Consider the following 17,352-nt stretch of genomic DNA (forward strand, 5'->3'; position numbering starts at 1 on the left):
GGTGTCACATTGAGAACCTATGTGAGATCATTGAAGTTGCTTAGACAGTCAGCGGAGAACTTTTCTGTCTCCGAACTACTCGCTTGCCTTGGAGACTTTGTTTCCTGCCTTGTCTGAGGTTCTTAGGGTCTCTAATCCTCCATCTCTCTTTTTGTAGGGAGAATATGAAAGTTCTTCTGTGTGTGCTCGGCGGGCGGGGGTGGGGGCAGCTTGTTTGATGCGACTGTCGTTGCTCTTGGTGGAGCCCACTGGGTCCTCAGCTGCGTGGGACAGGGTATCAGTGTGAACTGCAGGATCTGTTGGTTTCCTGAGTCGTAGCCTTAACCCAGGCTCTGCTTCCCCAGATAACAGTGACCCAGAGGAGACCAGTAGTATTCTCTCCTACTTCTGGGGCCTTTGCAGATCCAAGGCCAGCATTTTCCCCAGGGTGGGTGACTCTGTTGCTTAGTTGTTGCCTCTTCATCCGATGGGTGTGCAAGTGTCTCTGCTTCGATGTTTTGTCATTGGCCTTGCTTGGGGTTCCACCATCACCTTGGCAGTTTGTGGAAGACTCCTGAGAGGTGGGGAGGAGAGTGTCTTTGGTCAGTGTCCCTAGAAGCAGAGCCTGAAATGGAAATTCTGGGCGAGAGATGTATTGAGGGAGTGCTGTTTGGAGACACCTGTAGGGGAGTGAGGAAAGAGAGAGAGGGGAGGGGAGGGAGCTGAGTAAGTGCGTGGATTCAGCTGAGGTCTAGCTTCAGCCTGATCCCACGGGGCGCTCTGGAGCATGAGTTAGACCACCGAGTTGTCCCACCTTGAGGCAAGCATACTGGCCAGGTGCACCTCCATGTCAATCAGGCATTGGTTGGGAACTGCCCCGAGGTGAGACAGCAACCTCCCAGACCCTTCTGGACCAAGGGGGCTCCCAGTGGTCAAGGGCGATTCTCAGGAGAAAGCTGCAGCCCTTAGCTCTGGAGACGGGTGTACCGGGGGTGTGGGGGGCAAAGGGATCTGAGCAGAGCCACAACAGCATCTGCTACAGACAGACTGTCCGAGTGTGGGCCTCTGTCTCTCTACCTCCATGTGGAATTTGACGGTGGGCTTCCATCACTCGCTAACCTTAGCCCAGGGAAGAGCCATTATAAAGCACCTGGGTGTTGAAGACGGCAGGTACAAAGACAAGGACTCTGAAGATGCCAGTGCCCGGAGCTGCGTCCCACCTCTCTCTCTGCTGGTTGTGCTCACCAAAGGCAGAGGAAGAGAGAATCACTCACCACCTCATGCTTTCACTCTGTGGGAGCCGGAAACAGAGTGAGAAATAGCCTCTTCCTCTTCCACAGAGGATGGCTTCCCTCTAGGTCCCTTCGGTGGAATTAAGAGTCTCCCTACAGGAGAAACTTTTGGCCTTTGATTTGCCTTGAGCCAAAGGCAAGGATGGGGTAGGTAGGCACTACCTGTTACCAAGCAGCATTTTATGGTAAGTCCCCTACGTACGAACAAGTTCTGGTCCGAGAGCGTGTTCGTAAGTCCAATTTGTTCATAAGTCCAACAAAGTTAGCCTAGGTACCCAACTAACACAATCAGCTATATAGTACTGTAGTAATAGGTTTCTAATACTTTTCACACAAATAATACATAAAAACAAACACACACAGAAAATAAAGAAAACATTTTTAATCTTACAGTATAGTACCTTGAAAAGTACAGTAGTACCAGCTACATCACCGCTGCTTTTATGCTTACTTCCGGACATCCTGGGCTTGAAATAAAGATACTGTACTACTGTACTCTACACAGTACTGTAAAGTACACAAAAGCACAACCACTTTTAGAAGATGCACACACATGACAATATACACCAGACACGTGAACTAACTTATGTGATTGGACACGTGAACGCACATTCGCATCTTTGAAATTTCGAAACTTGAAGGTTCGTATGTAGGGGACTTATTGTATTATAAATGGCCACGTGCCTGGCTCTGTGTGGAGAAAATACCAAAAGATCAGTTCTTGGATTTTTTTTTTTGAGTTTGAGTTTGAAATTAGTTGGTGGGGGGGTGGAGTTGCGAGGAGGGAGGGATCACCTGCATACTTGTACTTGGTTGTAACTCATCTAGCTGCCTCAGGGGAAAGGCCAAGGGATGTGTGTAAGGAAAGCAAGTAGCTGCGGGAGGAAACCATGGGTGCTGAAGGACCATGCTTAGAGTACGCAGCCAGGGTCTTTGTGTGTTATTGCATCTGATGGCCACAGCAAACCCTGAAGGACTTGTTATCTCCACTTTACAGCTGAAGGAACAGAGGATCTCACATCAGCCTACCTGAGAGCACTGCAGGCCTATGAACGGTAAAGATGAGTTTCAAATCAAGCCTGGTTCCCTCTCTAGTCTGTGTTACCCCATCCCTAATCCAGGAGGGCTTGGGTACCCGATTCTGGGAACACTGTGGTCAGGCCCCTGAGGGTATGCCGGCCCAGCGACTCCAGGTTGCCCAGTTCATCCCAGTCCCCAAGGGCTTGATGCTTCTCCCTCTTGAGCTCCTCTGCCCTCCTCAATCCCCTCCTCTCATCCACCTGCCGTCATGCACACCCATTGTGCACCCTCCCCCCGAGCCCTATGCCAAACCACATCTTCTGTGTGATATTTTAAGATGTCTCCTCCCCGGAGCCGCCCTAGTGATATAAAGACCAGTAAAGTACCCCCATTCCGCATGTCCAGCACCCATCGCTGATTCCCACAAGGTGTCCATGCACCCAGAGCCCACAGATGTTCACGGCCGTGCTCATGGATACAGGCGCTCATTCTGTGTGCCAGCAGCTCAGCCCTTTTGGCCACACAGCTTGCGGGATCTTAGTTCCCCGACCAGGGATTGAACCTGGGCCCTTGGCAGTGAAAGTGCGGAGTCCTAACCACTGGACCTCCAGGGAATTCCCTGCTCCACCCTTCCTACGTACCCACTCAGAATGCCGCCCACAAAATGTCCCCATGCTGAAGGAGCCTACCTGGTGGCCCGATGCCAGCACTGGGCTTAGGGCAGATCTGGGTTCCAAGTCTGGCTCTGCCGTGTCTTCAGTTCATGGTCTCAGGCAAGTTAATGTGCCTCTTTGCACTGAGTTTTCTCACATGTGCAAAGGGGGTGATCAAACCCAGTCTCTTGGGGTTGGCGTGAGGGTTAAGTGAGGTGAGGCAGGAGGAAGCACGGGCTCGCGGCTGGGCTCAGGAGCTCTGCCCTCCTCACGGCTCAGTGGCTAAAGTTCACGGACAATGAGTACCATAGGGTTTTCATGGACACAAAGCCCCCAGGGTAGGGGCAGTTCTGATGGTAACAATGTTAGTCTAATCTGAAATTCTGCTGACTCAAGAATTTGATCATAGACGTGGGAAGAGGGTAGGAATGAGGTTTGCTTTGCAAGACGTTTCCACACGATTCATCACTCCTCCTCGACCTTTAGGACCCCATGACACATTTAAAAGGCCACGCAGCTTTTGTCCCTGGCTGTGCCATGCACAGCGTGGGGAAAGAAAGCACCTTCCTGCCAGCAGCTTTTCCGAGCACCTGGCACGCTTGCTCCCCTGGGTGGAGGGAGGACTCGGGGGTGCACGGGCCCAGCACCAGCCCGGTCTCCGGGACCCCAGCCCCAGCTTTTGGCAGTTGCCTGGGCTGGGGGAGCCCGGGCCGGGTGACCTCGCAGCTGTGCCTTCAGCCCATCGGGGACTTGTGTTTCTGTGTCTCTCTGGGGCCCATCCTGGCTGCCAGGCAGAGGGCCCACTGTCCTTCAATACCAGAGGCTCGCATTGCCCGCCCTGTGCCAGCAGCTGGCAAAGGATCCTCAACCGAGAGGCCCTCTCGCATCCGTGGCTGCCTGTCCCACCAGGGGCATAGACCCCAGGTCAGTGTGGGTCTTTACCAGCTTCTCCATTTCTCTCTGACAGGTCTGGAAACTCCTTAAAAAATATCCATTCTCACATGAGTCAAAGGGGAAAATCGTGCAGATGGCTCTGAAAGCAGAGATACTTGATAAATTGTACTGAAAGGATATTGACACTAATCTAGGGATGGGTTTTTTTCTAACCTGACTCCATGGAAAATATACAGCTTGTGATGATGATTGGGGGAGGGGAGGAGAAGGAGGAGGAGGAAAGGGAGGAGGAGGGGGAGGGAGCCCCATTACTGAGCAAGCACACACCACGCTTGGTGCTCTAGTCCTGTTGTTCCTTCTCACACACAGCAACCCTAGGAAGTAGGTGCTATAATTTCCCCCATTGTACAGATGAGAAAGATGAGGTCCAGAGGAGTTAAACCATTTGTCCTAGGCCACACGGCTGCTGAATGGCAGCACAGCGATTTGAGGCTGGCCTCTCTCTAACATGTGTGCTTGCTTTTTCTTTTTTCCCCACATACTTTTATATACATTTTAATATTTGAACCACAAGTATATATTATATATTCAAAAACTTAAAAATTTTTTAAAATTAAGCGGTTGATAGTTGTGTTGCAGCTTTCTTGCTTTGTTTGCCAGCTTTTTTAAATTGTAAAATACACATAACATAAAATTTACCATCTTAACCATTTTTAAGTGATAAGTTCATTCATATTTTTGTGCAACTATCACCACCATCCATCTCCAGATCTCTTCTCATCTTGTAAAACTGAAACTCTGTAGCCATTAAACAATAAATTCCTACCCCCGCTTTCCCCCAGCCCCTGGCAATCATAGTTCTACTTTCTGTCTCCATGACTTCGATGGCTTCAATTACCTCATATAAGTGTAATCATACAGTATTTGTATTTTTGTGACTGGCTTATTTCATATAGTATTATGTTCTCAGGGTTCATCCATGTTGTAGAATGCATTAGAATTTCCTTCTTTTTTAAGGCTGAATTGTATTCCATTGTATGTACATACCACCATTTGTTTATCTATTCATCTGCCAACGGATGCTTAGAGAGCTTCTACGTCTTAGCTATTGTAAATAATGCTGCTACGAACAAGGATGTACAAATAACTCTTTGAGACTCTGCTTTCAATTCTTCAGAAATTGAATTGCTGGATCATATGGTAATTCTATTATTAATGCTTTGAGGAACTACCATACTGTTTTCCACAGTGGCTGAATTATATTACATTCCCACCAACAGTCCACAAGGGTCTAATTTCTCTACATCCTCGTCAACACTTGACTTTTTCTGTTTTTTTTTTTTTTTTTTTGACAGTAGCCATCCTAATGGATGTGAGGTGGTATCTCACTGTGGTTTTGATTTGCATTTCCCTAATTATTCGTGATGTTGAGCATCTTTTCACATGCTTATTGGCCATTTGTATATCTTCTTTGGAGAAATATCTATTCAAGTCCTTTGCCCATTTTTCAGTTGGGTTGTTTGGGGCTTTTTGTTGCTGAGTTTTAGGAGTTCTGTATATGTTCTGGATATTAATCCCTTATCAGATATATGATTTGCAGATGTTTTCTCCCATTCTGTAGGTTGCCTTTTCACTCCGTTGATGGTGTCCTTTGATGTATGGAAGTTTTTAATTTTTATAAATTCTAATTTGTCTCTTTTTTTCTCTTGCTGCCTGTGCCTTTGGTGTCATATTCAAGAAATCATTGCCATATCTAGTTTGCCCTATGTTTTCGTCTAAGAGTTTTATAGTTTTAGGGCTTACATTTAGGTCTTTGAGTGAATTTTTATGTATGGTGTCAGGTAAGGGCCCAACTTCATTCTTTTGCATGTGGATATCCAGTTTTCTCAGCACCATTTGTTGAAAAGACTGTTTCCCTATTGCATGGTGTTGACAACCTCATAGAAAGTCATTTGACCATATTTGCAAGGATTTATTTCTGGTAACACTTATACTTTTTTTTTTTAATTTTATTTATTTATTTATTTATTTATGGCTGTGTTGGGTCTTCGTTTCTGTGCAAGGGCTTTCTCTAGTTGCGGCAAGTGGGGGCCACTCTTCATCGCAGTGCGCGGGCCTCTCACTATCGCGGCGTCTCTTGTTGCAGAGCACAGGCTCCAGATGCGCAGGCTCAGTAATTGTGGCTCACGGGCCTAGTTGCTCTGCGGCATGTGGGATCTTCCCAGACCAGGGCTCGAACCCCGTGTCCCCTGCATTGGCAGGCAGATTCTCAACCACTGCACCACCAGGGAAGCCCAACACTTACACTTTTAACAGCCATTCCTGCGCTGCATTTCAACACTGTGCAATGCTTAGTGGAATTATGGAATATCAAAGCTGTAGGAGACCCCAAACAAGTAATGAATACTTCCCCATTCTGTAGGTGGAAAAACTGAGGCCAGTGGTCAGAGTACTCTCAGTCTAGTGCTCAGGCCAATACAGGACTCTGTGAGGGTCCTCGCCTCCTGGAGTGAACTGCAGGGTTGCTGGGAGACTTTTCATGCATTTTAGCAAATGCTCCATTCTGTGGGCAAATGTACTCATGTGTTTTAGAAATCAAAATCGTAGAAGGTAGAGGCGAGTGAGGAAGCATCAAGAGTTGGCCCAGCAGTGAGGTGTGCTGGATGGAAGGCCACTGAAACCCCCCCAAGTCAGGGTCCAGGACCACCATCTTCTGGATGACTCTGGATGTTCCCCCCGATCCAGGCACAGGGGCAGCAGGCAGCCTAAATAGCCTGGGTGTGTACAAATCCTATGTTCCTCCGTGGCCCAGGCCCCACTTAGCCCCCAGCACACCCCCTAGGCTCCGCCCTCACCTCCACCTCCCTCCTGCCCTTCACTGCCCTTGAGTCCCAGTCGCTAGCTCTGCTGAAACACTCTATTCTCCTGAACACAGGCCAGGCTTAGTTGCACTCCTGTGTCCCAGCTCACACAGACACATTTACGACTGTTTATCCCCTTCTCCGAGAAGCCTTCCCTCACGCCCCCTCTGGTAGAAGTCACCTCTCTGGCCCTGGTGCACCATGGACCCTGCGCCCCCTTCTACACTCTCCCTGGAGTTAGAGTGATGTGTGTTCCTGCCAGAGCTGAGATCTTTTGAAACTGTGTTGCAAATATTCAAAAGAATGTCCTAAAGAGATGTGTGTGTGTGTAATCCTCAGTGCACACAATAGCTGCTCAAAACACTTTCGTGAATCCAGTTCAGAGAGGGAGCGATGAGTGAAAGGTCTGGTTGTGAAGGGAACTGCCGGCTCAGCGTGGGCCACGGCTGGGAGAGTCGGGGGCTCGTCGCCGGGGTTTTACAGTACTCAGGCAAAAGCAATTGCGTACTTGTTTGGCCACCATGCCCCACTAACTCCAGTGTGAAATTGGATTTTCATTCTGGGAAAGGGGCCACCGATATGCTTGTTTTCCCAGGGCCCAGGAAAGAGTGAGGAGAAGGAGGTGGTTCCCAGCTGAAGAATAATCAAGTCAATTTCAGGTTTAATTTCCCTTTGACCTCATGTCCCTGACTGTCACCACCACCAGGCAGTGCCGGTGCCAGCAGGTCACCCCTGTGTGCCAATTCCCCATCCCTGTCCCTCTGCAGGGAGCTGGAGGCTGTGTGCCCCTCCACACTAGCTGGCGCAGCTGGAAACAGCTGTGCGCATCTCAGACACCGCTCAGCCCAAGCCAGGCGCTGACCTGTGCAAACACAGGCGGAACTACAGCCACGCATAAACAAATTAGCATCCTTTAAAAGGTGAAAAGCTCCATAAGATGTCTGGGTTTTGTTTACGGCTTCGAGGTGGGAGTGACGGGGAGTCGGATTGAATCACTGGGGTGCGCATGCGGCGCTGGCCCTCCTGCTCCCTCTTGCCTCCCCCCACCCCTTGGGCACGCGGACGCAGCCCTGCCTTAAATGGCCGCTCCGTCCGCCCCGGTCCTGCCGTTGTTCCAGCCAGCCCGGGTCCCAGCAGGTGTTCCCTAATTAGCAATCTCTTCATTTCCAATCAAAGCACAAAGCGGCCCCAAAAGCCTGTCTTTACGAGGGAGCCAGCAGCGGCTAGGGATGTGCGGGGGGATAATTGTCTTCGCCAGTGGCGGCAGTAAGCGGGTTGGCTAATTCATTATTGTAATAACTTTGCTTGTCCTTGGGGAGGTGGGGTGGGGGAGGGAGGAAGGGTAAGGGGGGAGGGGACTGAGTGTGGCTGAAGGTGGGGCGGGGTGAGGGTCTGGGGCAAAGGGGTGGGGAACAGAGGAGCGAATGAACGATGCACCTGCTCGCTCCCGTCTCCCCGACTGGCTGGGCACCCGCTTCCCACGGCGGGTGAGTGACACGGTTTGTCAGCCCTCGACAGGGCAGCAGCCATCAAGTGGCAAGGCATCCAGAGTTTCCACGGCGCAGGGAGGGGCCCTGGATTCTGAAGAGGCTCTGGGCTCAGGGAAGCACACGCTCCATTACCTCTGGGGCCTGAGGGGCTGAGGCTGTGTGTTGGGGTCCCTGGAGCCAGACCTCTGTCTTCCCAAGGGCTGAACTCTTGGACCTTGACTGTCATCCAGCCTGGACACAGTGGCAGAGGGTCGCCAGTTAGAATGTCCCAAAGAGCTGCCTTATACTTTTGTTGGCAGAATGGTATGGGTGACAACTCAAAGACCCTTCCAAGTCTGCAGGGGCCACAGAGGTGGCTGAGTGCCCCCCTAAAATGAGGCTGAGGTGACCCCAGGTCGGGTTGCCCCCTTGCTCTGTCTGGCGCACTCTCCCTGACCCATTTCTCCCACAGTGAGCAGGGCCTGGGAATAAAAGTTTGGAGAGCCCCTCCCTGGCAGCCGTGGGCTGGGTAGTCAGGTGGCTTTGTGAGGGATTCAGAATTCCAGCTGAGCTTCCATCTGAAACCAAATACAGGTAGAGAGGCAGGAAGGGAGGGTGAGCCCAGTGGGGGAAACAGCATGGGCAAAGGCACAGGGTGAATCCTGGGACTGGGGGTGAAAGGAGTCAGGTCTTGTGGGAGGGGGGATGGGTGAGGCGGCGTGCGGAGGACTCAAGGGCAATTCTGGGAATGGAGGGGGAGGCCGGCCCATGGAGGGCCTGACTGGCAGCCGAGGGCTCAGTCTTCATCTGTCTTCATCTCTTGTGCCCCCAAATCAACAGCACAGCAGCCCTGCTAGAGGGCCTGTGGATGGCCTTGTCCTACCCTGGAGGAGAGGTGTTAGGGTAAACCCTCAGCTTGGAACTCAAGGGAAATGGCCTGGACCCGAACAGGGACCTCCAGGGGGCCAAAGGGAGAGGGATAGGCTTTCCCAGACTCCTCCCTCTCCCCTGCAGCTACAATCTCAAATCCGCCAGGTGGAACTTGTCAGGGGACCTTAGAAATGGACCAGCCCTTGCCTGACTCCTCACAGCCTGCCTCTGAGCTGAACGTTTCCCCTGGCTTTAGTGCCCTGTGGTGGCCACCCAGTGGATAGGATCGTGGGCTCTAGAATCAGAAGACCTGAGGTCACATCCTGGCTCCATCAGCTATACACCTTTGCGTGCCTCAGTTTCCTCATCCGTCAACTTGGGATGAAAGAGTCCCTATCTCATGTGAGTTAATACCTGTGAGGTTCATAGCACAGAGCTGGCTGTGGTGAGGGCTCCAGCTGTCTAGTGCCTGCCCTTAAAGACATAGGGGTGGGATTAAGAGGTACAAACTACTAAGTATAAAATAAATAAGCCACAAGGATATATATTACAGCACAGGGAAGAGAGCCGATACTTCATAATAACTATAAGTGGAGTATCATCTTTAAAAATTGTGAATCACTATGTTGTACACCTGAAACTTGTTTAATATTGTAAATCAACTATAGCTCAATGAAAAAAAAAAAGATATGGGGGTGGAGAGGGGGACATGTGAGGGGCTGGGGAGGGAGCTTCATGCCCCTGCTTTCACCCAGTTCTTTCCCTTGCTTGTGAAGCGGGACAGGCGAGGCTGTACTGGGACCCTCCAAGGTCTCAGGTTGAAGGATGATGGGAGGGGGTGAGAGGTGGGACGGGGGCGGAGGGGGCGCTGTTGTGCTGGGCAGCACCCTGTCCTCTTGTCCAGGGGCTAACTGGGAGATCTCCACATTGACCTGGAGACGGAGGCCCAGCCTTGTTCCCTCTCAGCCCTGCCCCTGTCTCTGTGGTTCTGATGGGGAGGCGCTATGGTGGTTCCTAGAGCCTGGGGGCAGGGGGTGAGGGGTGCCTCCCTGGCTGTGCTGACTGGGAGTCTCCCTGGTCTTGGACTTGGTCTGGCCCACGGAACAGAGTTTAGGAGGCCTGGTGCCCAGCCCCCAGACCTCCCAATAATGGTCATTGCCTTTTTTTTTTTTTTAATATTTATTTATGTATGGCTGTGCCAGGTCTTAGTTGGGGCATGCGGGATCTTCATTGCGGCGTGTGGGATCTTTAGTTGCGGCGTGCAGACTTCTTAGTTGTGGCATGCATGTGGGATCTAGTTCCCCGACCAGGGACTGAACCCAGGCCCCTTGCGTTGGGAGCACGGGAAGTCCCTCGATGGTCATTGACTTGGGGCACTGTGGCTTTGGTCCCTGCCTCTCAAACTAGCTTAAGAGTCAGAAAAATAAAAAAGCTAGTCTTGCCTATACCCCCTGCCCCCGCCAATTTACGGATCATTCTTTCAACAAATATTCATGAAGCATCTATTTTGTGCATAGTGGGAGAATCCAGTGTTACACAAGTAAATAAGAGGATGGTTGGGGCAGCCTCTCTCTGGGGATGGAGACAGCTACTCTGAGGAGGTGACATTTAAGCTTCAGCCTGAGTAACTGGGAGAGAGCTAAATTAGGATCTGTGTGGGCTAGAGCAGTGCTATCCAGTGGAAATGTAATGCAAGCCACAAATGGAAGCCATTTGGGTAATTTAAATTTTTCTAGTAGCCACATTTTTAAAAAGTCAAAATAGACAAGTAAAATTAATTATATATTTTATTTAACTCAATATATCAAAATATCATTTCAACATGTAATCAATGTAAAAATTATTACTGAGATATTTTACATTCTTTTTCTTGTACTAAATCTTCGAACTCTTGTGTCTGTTTTACACTCACAGCACTTTTCAATTCAGACTAACAACTGCATTTCAAGTGCTCAATAGCCACATGTGGCTAGTGGCTGCTGTATTTGACGGTACAAGTCCAGAGGTTAAGAGTACAAAGTCTGGAGCCGCTTGCTAGCTGTGTGACCTTGGGCAAGTTGCTAAACCGCTCTGTGCTTTGGTTTCTTTATCTGCAAAATGGGGTAGTAATGGACCTATCCCTTGGAGTTGTTATCCTTGGAGTTTTTATGAGAATTAAGCTCATAAACATAAAGACCTAAAATAGTGCCTGGCTGGTAGAAAGTGCTATTAGATGCTAGCTATTAATAAGAAGAATTAGAAAACTGAGAATAATAAATCTCTGAAGGAAGAGAACTCACTCAAGGCAGAAAACAAAGAGCAGAAGGAAGAGTGGAAAGGCTGGTGGCCGGGCGGGGTGCTGAGGGGCCGCAGAGGAAGCCAGCAGGGTGGACACCATCAAGACACCACGAAGAGCTTGGTTTCCTTTACAGCTCCGTGAGCAGAGCCTGAGAAACCCGAGAGAAAATTCTAGGGGCTGAGACTTTGCCTGACACCTGTTCCTGTCTCAAGGGCTGGGGTGGGAGCCCCAGGTGGGAGGCCTGGTGTATCCCTCAGTCTTCCCCGTCTTGCTCTGACTCTGAAACTGTTGCATGCTTCCCACTCACAGCCGTCTGGGAAGCACCGGGGCGTCAGCTGGAGGGGGAATATTAATGATTCAATTTTCAACCGGGTTCCACTCCAGGGCCTCGCCTGAGACATGCATTTTTAATCATAACAAAACAGAATGACAAAGGGAGTCATTTGCAGCAAGGCAGCCCCTGCTGGCTGGCCCCCCTGAAGGGTCTGCTTAGGGGGTTGGGGGGAGCTGGCTTCCCAGCCCACAAGACATTCCCCATTCTGGTGCCAGAACCGTTCCCCGACTTCAGAGAGGGTCTAGCTGTGGCGCCCGTCTCTGGCTGTGCCGTGCGCTGCAAGCCATTCTCTCTGGGCTATGACTTTCTTCCAAAAGGGGGCTACTGGCTTAGGGGAACCAGAAACACTGGGTGCACATCGGCTAGGGCTGGCAGAAGCTGGGGGTAGCAGAGACTTGACCATCTCCCTGAGGGTTCTGGCCGATCCACGGCAGGGACAAGGAACCATGGGGGTGGTGAGGGGCCATGTGGGTATGGAGGTTGCAGAGAATTTGACCTGCCCGTCCTCCAAGGCCTGGAGTCGTTCTTCTGTCTCTGAGCCTCTGTCAGGCTTGGGGTTGGTTACACGGAGTGGGCCTTCTGGGCTGACCTCACCGTGGTGATTGGCTGGCCCTTCTCTGAAGGAAGCTGCACCTTAGTTCCCTGTTGGATCGCCTTCTGCCGGCTGCTGGGTCCTGGCCATCCTGTTTGGTGACTAGCTTTGCACTGAGTCAGTCTGGAATGCTCTCCCTCGTCCTTCTTGGTATTCTTGAGAGTCCTGCTTGCATCCCATCTCCTCCATGAGCCTTCCCTGGCTGCCGGGCCACGATGACAGTCACCATCAACGAGCTCCTGGTCTCCTTTCCAATCACATTACCCAAGTCTGCACCATCCCCTTGGCACTTCTGCTGCCCTCTGACCGTCCTTCTGTCCATCCTCCCAACCTCCGAGCACCCAGTATGCACCAGGCGCTGTGCATGCTCGCTCCGTCTAGTGGGGAAGGCAAATGGTCAGCCCCTAAACCTTTTCACTGTAAGGGAAGTGCTGAAGTGGGAGGCATAAAAGAAGCTGTAGGGACCAGCAGCCAGTATGTTTTAATGTGTACATGCTATTGATTCCACCAGCATTTATGAAGGACCTATCTGCTCCAGGCACTGTGCTGGGTGCTGCAGCTACAGCGGTGGAGAAAACAGCCATTTCTCCACCTTCACAGAGTTTACAGTTTGGTGGAGAAGATGAAACAAACCAACAGGTGTCCCATGCTTCTTTTTGTGTCTGCCCTTGTGTCTTGTACACAGCAGGTGCTCAGTAAATGCTTGCTGGCCGGTTGGTTCTAAGTTGCCTAATTCTCAGACTGTGTCACTTTCTTCCCCCTTGCTTTATAGTTACGAGGCTGGTTCCCAAGTTGGGCCTTTACCTACTTCCTGCCAGGAAGTCCCTGTCCTGATTCGGCTAACTCTGATCTCAGGTGTGATAAATTAATAATAGCAACCACCAACGTTTATTAGGTGCTTGTTATGTGTCAGGTGCTAACCACTTTGCCAATACAGGTAATACCATCCTATTTAATCTTTACAACGACTCCATGGAATGGGTACTATTATTCGACCCATTTTACCAAAGAGGAACGTCAGGCACAGAGAGGTTAAGTCACTTGTCTGAGGTTGCACAGCAAGTAAAGAGCAGAGCTGGGAACGAAACCCAGGCAGCCTGACCCGAGTCTGTGCTCTAAACCATACTGTGTCACCCTGCAGCTGCCTACTATCATGCATAAAATAGGTCAGAAAGACCTTTTCACCCCATTTGCAGAAACTTGCTGCCTTTTAGTTGACAGCCATTGCTAGCTACTTCTAGGCTGCGCACCACACCCTCCAGGAATCACGGAAGGCCTTGCTGGGAGGCCTCAGAGGTCCTCTTCTGCACCTCTCTCATGTTTCAGCCAAAGGAACCAAGGACCAGGGACGGGAAGGGACTGGTCCAAGGGCTTAAGACCAAGTCTTGACTGAATGGGCCTCCTGGCCCAGGCTAGCCTCAGCCCTGGGCTGACTTCCTGAGCATTGTTTTACAGGGGTTAGTAGACTGGGTGGCGGACAGCTGGTCTCAGATGGAGGGGGCAGAAAAGCTGATGAGCAGCCCCTGACCCCTTGAGTCTGTACCTGCCTCTCAGCAATCTTTGAACTCCATCGACCCTTATTCCTGGGCTCTTGGGCCCACTGCTCTCTGCCCTCCTCGCCCTATGCCCCCACTTCATAGCTGGCGCCTCCCCCCTCCTTTCCATTGTCTTCCCCCTGGGGTGTCAGTCAGCAGCAGCCCATGCTTCTCCCCATGTGGCCCAGGGCAGGAGTGGGAGTAGGGAGTCTGCCCCAAGGACCCTCCTCACTCTTCATGCATCCCAGCACATGTGCTAGCCTGTCCTGGGTGTGGGGATACAGTGGTGAACAAGACAGACGAAAGTCCTTGCCCTCGTGGATCTTACATTCATGTGTGTCGGGGGGTGAGAGGGAGCAGATTAAAACAAAACAGAACCAAACCTAAGATAAAAAAATACATTTAGTATATTAAATAGGTGAGTATATGGAGAAATAGGAAAACAAGGGAGCCAGAGAGCCCTTACTACAGTTGAGTAGAGACCTGAAGGAGGTGAGGGGAGGGTGCCCTGCAAAAGTCCAGAGAAGAGCGTGTCAGGAATAGGGAACACACAGCAAGTGCAAAGGTCCTGAGGTAGAAACGTGCCCAGTGTGTTCAAGGCACAGCAAGGAGACTGGTAGCTGGTGTGGAGCAAATGAGAAGCATGGGAAGAGATGCCGTGAGAGAGTGAACCTCAGAGGATGAATGGACACCCTCTGATGCCATTGACTGAAGGTGTCAATGAGAGACAGAAATCACTTGCAGTGGCCCTGAGGCTGCCTGTCCAGTGGGTGGGAGGAGAGGACGTTCACCATGGAGTCAGTCTCCCTGAGCTGCTCATTAATGATTGGCTCAAGACATACGAGAGGGTCTGTGAAAACCACTGGCAGGTAGAAAAAGTACACAGTGGTAGATGTTTCTGTGCTTCCAACCCCTGCTTCTTGACCAAGGGAGTTCTAGGAAAAGACTGGTCCACTTTCACCCCCTTGTCCTCCTCTCACCTTCCATGGTACTGTGGGCGGAATCCATAGAACTTTCTAGGGAATGGGTGATGGGGAGGGTGTTGAGGTGGGGGCAGGTGCTTGACCTTTTGTCTGGCCGAAGCTCCATCACCTGGAATTCTTTACAATGGAAACAATCTTTCTCTTCACTCCGGGAAAAGACTCTTCCAAGCTCCTGTTCCCACAGCTGCGCTAGGAAGGAGGCCTCAGTCAGTCAATGACTTTGCTAGGAACTTAGGAGCTCCTGGTCGTTGTTTTGAGGGGACTGTACCCAGGGGACACTCAGTGGACACAGCCTCATTACTTACCACCCTGTCCTGTGTCTCCTGCTTGCCCGGGGGTAGGAGGCCCTGATGTGGCATGTGCCCTGTGGGGAGCGAGCCACAGGGCTGAGGCTGTTCCGCCCAGTGGAGCCTGAGGCTTCTGCTTCCTGTGTTGCCCCTCCTTCCTCCCGCCTCCAGCCGCCTCTCTCAGATTTAAGGGCAGGTTTTATTCCCGAGCTGCCTGAGGGCTCCTCTTTCTGATTGTATTAAAGTCTCCAGTAATTCTCCCCTCATTAATGATTGGCATATTTTTACCTCTCACTAAAGGAGCTTCAGGGCGACTCCCGGGGGCCCTACTCTCCGAATGAAACAATTTCATCCTGCTCCAGAAACGCATTAAAAAGGGTTTGTCAGGATCTTATCACCAGTTAGAGAAAGCTAATCAAATTACTTCTATTTATTAGCTGGTACAGCACTGTGTCATCCCATGAAGCTCCGGCCTAGGGTGGGCAGGAACAGAGCACCCTGGCTGCTGGAGGAGGGCACTGCTGGATGCCCAGCCTACGGCTCAGCCCCTCTGCCCCCCTGGCACCTTGGCACCAGCCCTGCCTCACAGGAGAGCCGGGCTGAGCTATTGGCACACCTGACCGCAGTCACCTATTACTCAAGCGTGTTGGCCCCTCGCAGGTACCTGCGTGTTCTCACAGACAAGAGGGCGCGTCTCAGCCCCCCACTGCCTGTCCTTGGCAGGGCTGGGAAGGACATTGCAGTGTATTTATAAGAACACATGTATTCTCCCCTACTTTGGGAGAGAAGAGTATAGACCATTTTGTTTTCCTTTGGGGAATAGGGGTTTTTTTTAAAAAAAAAAAGAATAGAAAGAAAGAAAGAAAATAGTGTTTTTAAGAAAACAGTACAGAAAACAGTATGTATCTACCACCCAAAATCGACGATTGATAATATGTTGTTAAAACAGGAAACATATACAACAACAGAATTCACATTTCGGGTAAGTTAGAGACTCCTTTGTGCCCATCCTCCGGTTCCCTTATTCCCCACACTCCCTCCCCAGTGACAAGTATCATGAATTTATTATGTATATTTCTAGGCTCTTAAAAATTCTTTAAAATAACATACGTGTGTCCAAGGATGGTACAATCTACTGGGAACTGTTGCTCATTTCCACTCTGTAGCATCACGGGTGTCAGCCAGCATGAACTGTGGCGTCAAGTTGCAGCTTGCAACTCTGTGACCCTGGGCAAGTAACCTAACTTCCCTATGCCTCAGTTTCCCTACCTCTAAATTGGGAATAATAACTGCACCCGCCCGACAGGATTTGTTGTGAGGATGAAGTGAGATAACAAACGCGCTGGGCAATGTGCCTGGCAGGTGGTGAGTGCTCGCAGATGACGGACATCATCATTAACATCTTCTCTCCCCCTTCCACTTGCACCTCATGGGGGGCCCGCGTGGTTTCTGGGCTCCACCTCAAGTGTACATGTTCATGCCCACCCAGCTTGAGGCTGCTTCAGGATGTGTGGCGTCCAGTTGTGTGGACGTGTGTGTGCTCTTTGCAAGGAATTCTATGGTTCGCTGTATGGAGAAGGCGGGCTGGGTGGGAGAACTGGGCCAGGCTGGCTGGCGCCTTGGCCCGGCATCCCCTGAGCAGACCCAGGCTGGAGCGGAGGAACAGCCCCCTGGCCTGGCCAGCCCGAGGCAACGAGGGCTCTTCCAGCTGCACAGCTGTCTCCGAGACCCCAGGAACGGTTCAAAAGGCCATGCCGCATGCCCCATCACGTCGCACAAAAGGACATATTGATTGGTTTGTAGGAGCATTTCCTGGGGTCCTTTATATCTCTCTCCCTTGCCACCATAATGAAGAGGCTGAGTGCACAGAGGAGGGGAGAGGCCGGCACACATCCATCCGGGTGGGATTTCTTCATCTTATCAATCAGGACTTTAATTAGACACGTCCGAGAGGGCAGTTCCATCTTGGGGCAGGCGGCAATCTTTATCAAGCATGCCACATCTCTAATTACCGTGTACTGACAGATAACAAGTCGGGGGTAGGGTGGGGAGCCCAGGAGGCAGGGAAAGGACAGCAGGGCCTGGTGAGCAGCCGTTCACCCAAGGAGAGCGTCCTTTCCAAGCAACCTGGAGGGAATCGCTCTGGCCCTGATACCCAGGGGCAGCGGATGTGGCCTCAGATAACAGCCCTCAGAGTGATTGCAGGGATGGGGCGTGGGGAATGGCCAGGCCAGGAGACGGACAGATGTAAGGATCCCCATCTCCAACCCCTGAACTCCTGATACTGGCTTCTTTCTTTTCTATA

The 17,352-nt window shown here is 51.1% G+C and overlaps 1 protein-coding gene across 3 annotated transcripts in view; it reads left to right on the forward strand.

Moving 5' to 3' along the window:
* Window positions 1-17,352, forward strand: part of ESRRB (estrogen related receptor beta) — a 176,478-nt gene that overhangs the window by 14,458 nt on the left and 144,668 nt on the right. Inside the window, exon 2 of one of the 3 annotated variants that reach the window (XM_007184514.2) lies at window positions 2,269-2,326. The exons of the other annotated variants lie outside the window; for them this stretch is intronic. The gene's annotated coding sequence lies outside the window, so the exon portion shown is untranslated. The remainder of the gene's footprint in view (window positions 1-2,268; window positions 2,327-17,352) is intronic. 3 annotated transcript variants of the gene reach the window in all.

Source organism: Balaenoptera acutorostrata, chromosome 3, assembly GCF_949987535.1.
Source record: "Balaenoptera acutorostrata chromosome 3, mBalAcu1.1, whole genome shotgun sequence".
Lineage (NCBI taxonomy): Eukaryota > Metazoa > Chordata > Mammalia > Artiodactyla > Balaenopteridae > Balaenoptera > Balaenoptera acutorostrata.